Here is a 10,325-nt window from a genome sequence, read left to right on the forward strand (position 1 = left end):
CTAAAGCTGATTGGAAAGGTTACGCGGAGTTTACCGAAAACACCTTCCCAGCGCTCCCCACACCAACCGACGTCCATCTCGATGAACGTAAGTTCCGCAGGGCTGTCACTGCTGCTGCAGCTCGCTTCATACCGGCAGGATGTATAACGGACCCATTCCCAAGACAGCCGGTTCTACGTACCGGAATGACTCGGGTTTTACCCGACCAAGGGCTGTTGTTTCGACGACCTAACCCCGCTTAGATCGGCGATACCCCTCAATCATTGTTGGTCCATGGAGCAACTCCTTGCAGCCGGATTGCTCCGCATCCTTCTTCTCCGGGCGGGCGTAGAGCCCAACCCCTGACCAGAAATGTATTTCTGCTGTGTTTGCCAGAATCGACTCCATCCAAACTCCACTTCGGTTAGGTGCAACTCATGCAACGGATGGAGTCACCTAAGAACCTGCTCTGGTCTTAGGTCTCACCGGGAGTGGACCACAAGCTATGTGGTTCCCTGCTGCTCAAGCCAAACGGCACAATCAGCCTCCACGGCTACCCGCTCGCGCAACGCACCCAACACCCGAAGAGCCTGCACGGCTCCGAGAAGCTCCTCTGGGCAGCAGCAAACCTCCCAACCCCCCCTCCCCCACAGTCTACCGGCCTGTCTAAATCGCGCGTGCGAGCTAACCAGCAGCTCCTGGTTGCACACACCACCTGCACCGTTTGCCGGAGCAGAATATACCGGAACGTGACATCGGTCAAATGCAACTCATGCCTAGGCTGGTGTCACTTCCGCCTATGCTCCGGTCTACGTACCACGCGCGAATGGACTGCGAACTACAGCGCCCCATGCTGCAGAGCGCCACTGACGCAGACAACAGCACCCCCATTGCAGCCACCTACCAACAGGCAGCAACAGCAAGCGCGTCAGATGCAACAGGCCACAGGTAGACCTCACTCGTCCCTCACCCCCCGTATCGCGACCAGCCTCCCAAGACACACGAAACAACTACAACTCAACTGCAACGGACTCCAGAGCAAGATTGAGGAGATAGTAGTCTTTATGGGTCGGCACGGCATATTGATAGCTGCGGTCCAAGAAACGAAGTTGCACAGCAACTCAACTCTATTGGGTTGCGCCGCCTACAATGTGCTCCTGCCTTGGCTGGTGCCACTTTAGGGCATGCTCAGGTCTGCGTACCACGCGAGATTGGACTGGGAACTTCGAGGGCCCGTGTTGCGCTGCTCGGTCGCAGACCTCAATTGCGACGCCTCCCGCCACCACCACAGGGCGGCAACCACCTCAGCAGCGCACACAGCCAATGGCGTCACGGCCACACACATCACTCACACCCCGCATCACCACACGTCTCCCGAACCACATGAAGCTCCTTCGTCTTTATGAGAAGGCATGGTATACTGATAGCTGCGGTCAAAGAGACGAAGCTGCACAGCAATTCAACATTGTTGATTTATGCCGGGTACAACGTGCACCGTCGAGATCGCGAGCGAGATAATGGTGGCGGACTAGCGTTCATCTTACACCACACAGTGCAGTATCGGCTTATCGAAGAAGACATCGACCCGAGGGACACCACCCTAGAATGTCAGGGCATAGCTGTCCGGTCAGGCGATGTCGAGCTCGAAATATTCAACGTTTATATACCCCCTGTCACCTGCTGCCCGGCAGGATATCACCCTGACATAGATGCGCTACTCAGAGGTGAAAACCGAATGGTAGTATGTGACTTCAACGCGCACCACGATCTATGGCACTCAAGCCTGTCCAATGATCGTAGGGGAAACCTTTTGGCTGAGCAGATAGACGATTCGACATTCTGCACCATGAACGACGACGCCCCCACCTGATAGGGAGCCACAGAAGTGGCCACCCAAGCAGACAGCTGCTTGCAGAGGAGCCCTCGCCTAGGCACGTCAGGAGGCATCTATATGAACTGACGGACGAAGTCCAGAGGTTCATTAAGCAACCTCTGGACCCGACAGCTTACAGACACGCCCTGAACGGCATTCACAGGGACTCAGTCTCGAGTTATGTAGACTCTAGACCTGTGAATGCCGTTCTAGGCATACCACCCCCGGACATAGACGGGACGGAGCTTCATCTGCCTCGGGAGACACGCACAACACTCGCACAACTTCGCTCCGGCTACTGCAGCAGGTTGAACTCCTACTTGAGTAGGTTGAATGAGGATGTGCCGAATGAGTGTCCGGCATGCGGAGAGACCCCACATGACTCGAAAAATCTCTTCGCATGCCCGGAAAACCCGACAACCCTAACGGCCTTGTCCCTGTGGACAAACCCCACAGAAGCTGCACGCTTCCTAGGGTTGCCGTTAGTGGAACTTGACGACAACGACTGAGATACCAACCGATCTGGGCGGGGTTGTTGTAGCCGCTACAACAACAACGCCCCCACCAGGATTATGGGTAGCTGCAGCAGCTCGCCAGACCTAACAATTGCTAGCGCTGGTTTGATCAATAGCATCTCATGGCGACCGATGCTAACACTAGCATCAGACCATCTACCCATAGTCATCTCGATCAATAAGCCCACCGACTTTGCTCCCGCGGACCACCGAACCTATACCAACTTTAACAAACCTGATTGAGACGGCTTCGCGGAAGTCACCGAGAGCAGCTTCGCCGCCCTTCCCACACCCACAAACATACACACCGGCGAACGCCAGTTCCGCAGGGTAGTCACTGCTGCAGCGGCTCGCTTCATCCCGTCCGGACGCATCGCGGAAGTCCGCCCAAATTTCCCGGCCGAAGCAGCTGTACTAGCAAACGAGCGTGACCACCTACGCCAGGTCGACCCCGGGGACCCCCGTCTGAGGGACCTTAATTTGGAGATTCGGCAACTGGTAAATCAGCATAAGCGGAAAAAGTGAGAGGAGCACTTGTAGGCCTGTAACTTCACATCTGGTGTGAGTAAGCTCTGGTCAACCGTGAGGTCCCTGTCCAACCCAACGAAGCGTGATGACAGAGTGGAAATCTCTTTCGAAGGTCGCGCTTCGTAGGACCCGAAGAAATGCGCAGCCAACTTTAGTAGGCAATTTACACTGCACCCTTCGGTAGACAAGGCCAAACGTCGAGTGACCAGGAGGCTGCACAAGCTGCCAAAAAACAGTGCACCACTTGTTTTCACCAGCTGTGAAGTGAAGGGGGGCCATCGGGAAGGCGAAAGCCTCCAAAGCCATTGGACCCGACGGAATCTGCATGCTGATGCTAAAACATTTAGGGCCTAAGGGAGTAGCTTACCTTACGGAGGTCCTCAACCTGTCCATGGCCACTCTCATCATTCCTGATGTGTCGAAATCAGGGAGAGAGGTCCCACTGCTGAAACCGGGGAAGCCCGCCAACAAAGGAGACTCTTATCGCCCGATAACGCTCCTTTCCCCGGTCGCGAAGACGCTTGAGGCCCTACTACTCCCATACTTCACTTGCCACCTGACCCCAGCTAAGCACCAGCACGGATTCCGTAAAGTGCACAGCACAACAACAGCACTTAACGCCATAAACACACAAATAACTCGTGGCCTAAATCGAAACCGCCCCTGTGAGAGAACGGTCCTAGTAGCGCTGGACTTGTCAAAGGCGTTTGACACCGTCTGTCATTCTACGCTACTAGAAGACATCGAGGCCTCCTCACTCCCACAGGGACTGAAGCGATGGTCGGCGAATTATATGAGTGGTCGACAGTCGTCAGTAATCTTCCGAGATCAAACCTCGAAACCAAGAAGGATTAAACAAGGGGTTCCACAAGGTGGTGTTCTCTCCCCCTTACTATTTAACTTCTACATCTCGAAGCTTCCTCAACCACCTGAGGGAGTTTCCCTGATCTCATACGCTGACGATTGCTCGATTTTGGCGTCCGGGAATGGAATTGATGACCTCTGCTCAAAAGTGAACGACTATCTCTCCAGCCTTTCTCGCTTCTTCACTGCAAGGAGCCTAACACTCTCCCCAACGAAATCAACGGCGACCCTCTTCACCACCTGGACGAAGGAGGTCAGGCTAGAGTTAGGCATACACGTCGAAAATTTTAGGGGTCACCTTCGATAGCCTGCTTTCCTACACCACGCACACAACCGCAGTTGTCAATAAAGTACAGAGCCGCAACAAGGGCCTCAAGTCGCTCGCCGGCAGCACTTGGGTCAAAGACAAAGAAACGTTGCTGGCAACATACAAGGCAATTGGCCGGCCGGTTCTAAACTATGCTGCGCCTGTTTGGACGCCGAGGACTAGTTGGACGCAGTGGACGAAGCTACAGACTTGTCAGAACGCCGCACTCCGGACAGCGACTGGGTGCCTTCTGATGACGCCTGAGCACCACCTGCACAGCGAAGCCCAAGTGCTCCCCGTAAGGGAACACAACAAAATGCTCTGTACCCCACCAGGTGGGGTGTCACAGAAGTGAACACCCTAACAGACCGTTGCTTCAGGAGGAGCCTCCGCCCAGGCACGTCAGAGGGCACCTATACGTGTACAAGGACGCAGTCTAACAGTACGTAGACCAACCATTGGACCCGACGACATACAGACTTGCCATCAACGACATTCATAGAGAGTCAGTTACCACCTACCTCGACTCTCGACCTATGAATGCCGTAATAGGAGCCCAATCACCACCTGTAGAAGAGACGGAGCTTCAACTGCCAAGAGAGACCCGCGTTACCCTGGCTCAATTACGGTCTGGATACTGTAGCCGCCTTAACAGCTACCTGTCCAGACTCGACCCCAACATCCCCAATGAGTACCCGGCATGTGGAGACTCCCCCAACGACACCAACCACCTCTGTACATGCCAGCTCAATCCGACTCAGCTAACACCCATCTCCCTCTGGACCGAACCCATCGAAACAGCTCGGGTCCTGGGCCTCCCGTTAGTTGAGCTTGGCGAAAATGATTGAACGTAGACCCGAAAAAGGCGGGGCTTAGTAGTGCCGCTACAAAAACAACAACAACAACATTCTCTTGTCATTTCGTAGCCTTTTGACAACTGTGTCAACTTCTATAGATTTAGTTGTAAGAGCATATCACCCTGTTTCTTTTTAGCTTAAAACTTTTAGCGCGGGAGTTGACCGAAGTCCAGTTTTAAACATGTTTTATTAGTCATTATTATAAAATACCACATTTAGTGTGAACATAGGGGTAATGTAAACGGGTGCGGTTTTTGTTATAAAATGTATTTAATCTAACAGAATTTTATATGTTATAACTCGATAAGGTTTAAGTCTTGCCATACCTTGCCCTCCCTGAACTGTGGATAACCGTTTTCCAATTCTCTCGCACAATCTTCTTCTGATAAGCCGTTTTTTTCTTACTTCAGGTAAAGAGCCTTATCCTTAAGCTGGTGCGAAATGATGTCTTTTAATGATTAGCTCACCCCGTTAGTTTAAGCAGAAGGATTCTATTCATTGATTTTTGGAGTATAACTATACGTTTTTGGTATATTTAATTTTAATTTGATTTTTGATCTCGAAAATGTCGGATTTTCAACGAATTTGTTCAACATTATTTTTTGAGCAGCAACTTCCAACGCGAATAAAACTGTCAAATAAAAACCCTGTTCTATGAAATTTAAACCTCATAATGGTAGATCAATTGTCTAACGATCTGCATTGCAACTTTTTAATACATTCCAACAATTGCTGTACAGAAATTGCTGGAACGCGTACCGATTTTGAGTGAACGATGCTTTAGAACGGCATTCACAGGTCTTGAGTCTACATAACTCGAGACTGCGTCCCTGTGAAGGCCGTTCAGGGCCTGTCTGTGAGCTGACGGGTCCAGAGGTTGCTAAATGAACCTCTGGCCTTCGTCCGTCAGTTCATATAGATGCCTCCTGACGTGCCTCGGCGAGGGCTCCTCTGCAAGCAGCTGTCTATTTGGGTGGCCACATCTGTGGCTCCCAGCAAGAAACTGCTTGCAGAGCATCGTGTTGTGCTAATAGGGAGCATTTTCGTCTCGTCGTGGAGGTGGTGTTCTGGTGACATCAGGAGGCATCCAGTCGCTGTCCTAAGTGCTGTATTTTGTACCGTGTGTAGCTTCGTCCACTGCGTCCTACTAGTCCCCGGCGACCACACTGGTGCTGCGTAGTTTAAAACCGGCCGGCCTATTACCTTGTATGTTGCCAGCGACGTTTCTTTGTCTTTGCCCCAAGTACTGCCGGCTAGCGACTTGAGGACTTTGTTGCGGCTCTGTACTTTATTGACTATAGAGGTTGCGTGCGCAGAGAAGGAGAGCAGGCTGTCGAATGTTACTCCGAGAATTTTAGGATTATTCACCGTCGGAATTGGTGTGTCATTGACGTGAATTCCTAGCGGTAGTCTGACCTCCTTCGTCCAGGTTGTGAAAAGAGTCGCAAAGGACTTCGTAGGGGAGAGGGCTAGACACTTTGCAGCGAAGAAGCGAGAAAGTTCAGAGAGATATCCGTTTACTTTCGAACACAGGTCATCAATTCCATTCCCAGTTGCCATGATCGAACAATCGTCGGCGTAAGAGACTATCGAGACTCCCTCTGGTGGGTGAAGGAGCTTTGGAATGTAAAAGTTAAACAGTAGTGGGAAAAGGACACCACCCTGTGGAACCCCCTGTTTTATTTTCCTAAGTTTGCTCGATTTGTCTCTAAACATTACCGACGAGTGTCGACCACTTAGATAATTTGCCGACCACCGTTTGAGCCTCTGCGGGAGAGAGGAAGCCTCTATATCTTCTAGTAGCGTGGAATGGTTGAGTGTCAAAAGCCTTTGACAGGTCAAACGCTACTAGAATCGTTCTCTCACAGGGACGTTTACGGTTAAGGCCACGAGTTATCTGAGTGTTTATGGCGTTAAGTGCTGTTGTTGTACTGTGCACTTTACGGAAACCATGCTGATGCTTCGCTGGGGCCAGGTGGTTTGTGGAATACGGGAGTAGCAAGGCCTCTAGTGTCTTCGCTACCGGCGAAAGGAGTGTTATCGGACGATAAGAATCTCCCATGTTTGCGGGTTTCCCCGGTTTGAGCAGTGGGACCACTCTCCCCACCTTCCAGATGTCTAGGATGATGAGAGTGGCAATGGACAGGATGAGGACCTCCGTTAGGTACGCTACCCCCGCAGGACCCAAAATTTTCAGCATCAGCATGCATATTCCGTCGGGACCCATGGCTTTAGAGGCTTTCGCCTTCCCGATGGCCACCTGAACTTCACCGCAAGTGAAAGCAAGGGGGCACAGGTTGTTGGCAGCTTGTGCAGCCTTCTGGTCACTCGACGCTTGGCTTTGTCCACCGGAGGATGCAGTATGAACTGCCGGCTAAAATAGCTCGCGCATCCCTCCGGGTCCGACCAAGCATGGTCGCCGAAAGAAATTTCGACTCTGTCGTCGTGCTACGTCGGATTGGACTGTGACCTCACGGTCGACCAAAGCTTACTCACACCAGAGGTGAAGTTGCAGGTCTTCAGATGCTCTTCCCACTTCTTCCGCTTATGTATGTTTACTAGTTGCCGAATCTCCGCGTTGAGATCCCTGATACGGGGATCTCCGGGATCGGCCTGACGAAGGCTGTCACGCTCATCGGCTAGAACAGCCGCTTCAGCAGGGAAATTTAGGCGTGGGTCGGTGATGCATCCTGCCGATACGAAGCGGGCTGCAGCAGCGGCGACAGCCCTGCGGAAACTACGTTCACCAAGGTGGACGTCGGTTGGTGTGGGAAGGGCAGCGAAGATGTTTTCAGTAAATTCCGCGAAGCCTTTCCAATCAGCTTTTGAAAAGTTGATATATGTTCGGTGCTCCGCGGAAGCAAAGTCGGTTGGTTTATCGATCGAGATGACTATGGGCAGGTGGTCTGATGCCAAAGTCAGCATAGGTCGTCATGTTATGCTGTTTATCAGATCAGCGCTGACTATGGTGATGTCTGGCGAGCTACTGCAGTTACCCATAATGCTGGTGGGTGCGTCGTCGTTCATAGTGCAGAATGTCGAATCGTCTATCTGCTCAGCCAAGTCAGGTCCCCTACGATCGTTTGACAGGCTTGAGTGCCAAAGGTCGTGGTGCGCATTAAAGTCGCCTACTACCATACGGTTTTCACCTTTGAGGAGCACACCTATGTCAGGGTGATATCCTACCGGGAAGCAGGTGACAGGGGGTATATATCCGTTAAATATTTCGAGCTCAACATCGCCTGACCGGATAGCGATGCCCTGACATTCTAGGGTGGTATCCCTGCGGTCGATGTCTGCTTCGATAAGACGATACTGCACGGTGTGGTGCATAATGAACGCTAAGCCTCCACCATTATCCCGCTCGCGATCTCGACGGTGCACGTTGTACCCGGCACAATTCAACAGTGTTGAATTGCTGTGCAACTTCGCCTCTTGGACCGCAGCTATCCATATGCCATGCCTTCCCATGAAGACGGTTATCTCCCCGATCTTGCTCTGAAGCCCGTTACAGTTAAATTGAAGCAGCTTCATGTGGTTCAGGAGACGTGTGGTGATGCGGGGTGTGAGGGATGTGTGTGGACGTGCCGCAGTTGGCTGTGTGCGCTGCTGAGGTGGTTGCCGGCCTGTGGTGGTGGCGGGAGGCGTCGCAGTTGAGGTCTGCGACCGAGCAGCCCAGCACGGGCCCTCGAAGTTCCTCGTCCGATCTGGCGTGGTGCGCAGACCTGAGCATGCCCTAAAGTGGCACCAGCCAAGGCAGGTGTTGCACTTGACTGATGTCACTTTACGGAATATCCTGGTCTGACATACCGTGCACATTGTAGGAGGAACCAGGAGTTGTTGGCCGCGGCGTGTGGGTGGTGGTGCGGTTGTGTGTGTTCTGTGGTCTGTAGCCGTTGTGGTGTGGTCTATTGTGTTATGTTGTTGTGCTGTGGTGTTTGTGTGGGACTGCTCAGGTGGACTGGGGTTACCGTGGAGGCTGCTCTGTTAGAGCAACAGGGGGCCACAAAAGACGTGGTCCGCTGCCGATGTGTCCGTAGTCCTGAGCAGGCTCTGAGGTGACTCCACCCCTCGCAAGCATTGCACTTGACAGAGGTGGAGTTGTGGTGTAGTCGTCTCTGGCATACACAGCAGGTGTCGGTTTCTGGCCCTGGGTTTGACTCGATGCCAGCCCTGAGTAGGAGAAAACGTAGCGAGTGTAGCCCTATGGACGAACAACTTCTGAGATACTTCGCCGACCTAAACGGGGTTAGATCGCCGAAACAACAGCCCTTGGTCGGGTAAAACCCGAGTCATTCCAGTACGTAGAACCGGCTGTCGTGGGAATAAAAAAAAAATAATAATAATTGTGTGAAGCTGTGCTGTTTGTTGAAGCAAAAAGTGAGGAAAAAGAAATCGTATTGCACGCATTGGTATGTTGTACTATGTACTTAAAAATGGGCCGTATCAGGGAAAACGGGCAGACGCTATATGCCGGCTAGGGTGCTGGAAAAGAAGGCACGCATCCTCACAGTATATCTTTTAAGAGTGGTTACGGTGATCGCCTCAAGTGTAACTTATACATCTCTCGCTGCTTATTCAAATCCGCCGGTTACCACAAGGCTTGCCCCAATCACATTCACAAAAATACGCCTCAATATTGTAGTAGTTCACAAATATACCTCTACTAGACGCGACTACCAGAAACTCCAACACATTTAAAAAATTGTATAGCTCAGCAAAATTAGAAAATTTAGCAGCAATTTTTTTAAGCAGTTTACTTCTATTTGACACGTAGATCATGGATCCACAGTCTTGCCCCTAAATTTCATTTGGCAGCATTCCGCCATCTTGGATTTAAGTTTTTTTTTGGTTTTTTACGATTTGCAAATTTGCTTATTTTGCATTTTTCGTAAAAAATGGTTATATGAATATGTAGAGAATTTAATTTCCCACATTTGTTATATGGAGGGCTTTTTAAAATAGCGTGTTTTATTGTAAAAAATAGAAAAAAGTGCGAAAAAATTTTACTTTGTCACGGCTTTCGCCATTTTTTGACAATTTCTGTTGAAAATGCATAGCATATTGAAATTTCAAAGTTGTAGAGAATTTCATTCTTCACAACTTTTATCTTCTTTTTTGGCGCTGTAACCGCCTAAGCGATTTTGGCCGAGTTCAGCAAAGCACGCGAGTCGCTTCTCTTCTGTGCCAACTGACGCCAAGTGAAGCCAAGTCCTTCTCCACCTGATCTTTCCATCGCAGTGGCGGCCTCCCTCTTCCTCTGCTACCACCAGCGGGTTCCGAGCTGGAGCGTCGGTGTCCATTCGAACGACATGGCACAACTTGTATACCTACATTTTTTTGTACGACGCTTAGATCACCGCCGGCAACGTGCCAAACATAGCGATTAGCCCAGTAAAATT

The sequence above is a fragment of the Rhagoletis pomonella genome, unplaced genomic scaffold (assembly GCF_013731165.1).
Source record: "Rhagoletis pomonella isolate Grant_MI unplaced genomic scaffold, Rhpom_1.0 Rhpom_scaffold_00003, whole genome shotgun sequence".
NCBI classification, from domain to species: Eukaryota; Metazoa; Arthropoda; class Insecta; order Diptera; family Tephritidae; genus Rhagoletis; species Rhagoletis pomonella.